The sequence below is a fragment of the Bison bison genome, unplaced genomic scaffold (genome assembly GCF_000754665.1).
Source record: "Bison bison bison isolate TAMUID 2011002044 unplaced genomic scaffold, Bison_UMD1.0 scf7180017864486, whole genome shotgun sequence".
NCBI lineage: Eukaryota > Metazoa > Chordata > Mammalia > Artiodactyla > Bovidae > Bison > Bison bison.
This window is the reverse complement of record NW_011495046.1, coordinates 1,624,226-1,624,707: the sequence shown is the minus strand read 5'-3', so window position 1 is coordinate 1,624,707 and position 482 is coordinate 1,624,226.

The window sequence follows — 482 nt, the reverse complement described above, 5'->3', positions numbered from 1 at the left end:
ATGGGACCAGATGCCATGATCTTCGTTTTCTGAATGTTGAGTTTTAAGCCAACTTTTTCACTCCCCTCTTTCACTTTCATCAAGAGGCTTTTTAGTTCCTCTTCACTTTCTGCCATAAAGGTGGTGTCATCTGCATATGTGAGGTTATTGATATTTCTCCTGGCAAGGAGAAATATTTCTCTTGATTCCAGCTTGTGCTTCCTCCAGCCCAGCATTTCTCATGATGTACTCTGCATATAAGTTAAATAAGCAGGGTGACAATATACAGCCTTGACGAACTCCTTTTCCTATTTGGAACCAGTCTGTTGTTCCATGTCCAGTTCTAACTGTTGCATCCTGACCTACTTATAGGTTTCTCAAGAGACAGGTCAGATGGTCTGGTATTCCCATCTCTTTCAGAATTTTCCAGTTTCTTGTGATCCACACAGCCAAAGGCTTTGGCGTAGTCAATAAAGCAGAAATATATGTTTTTCTGGAACTCT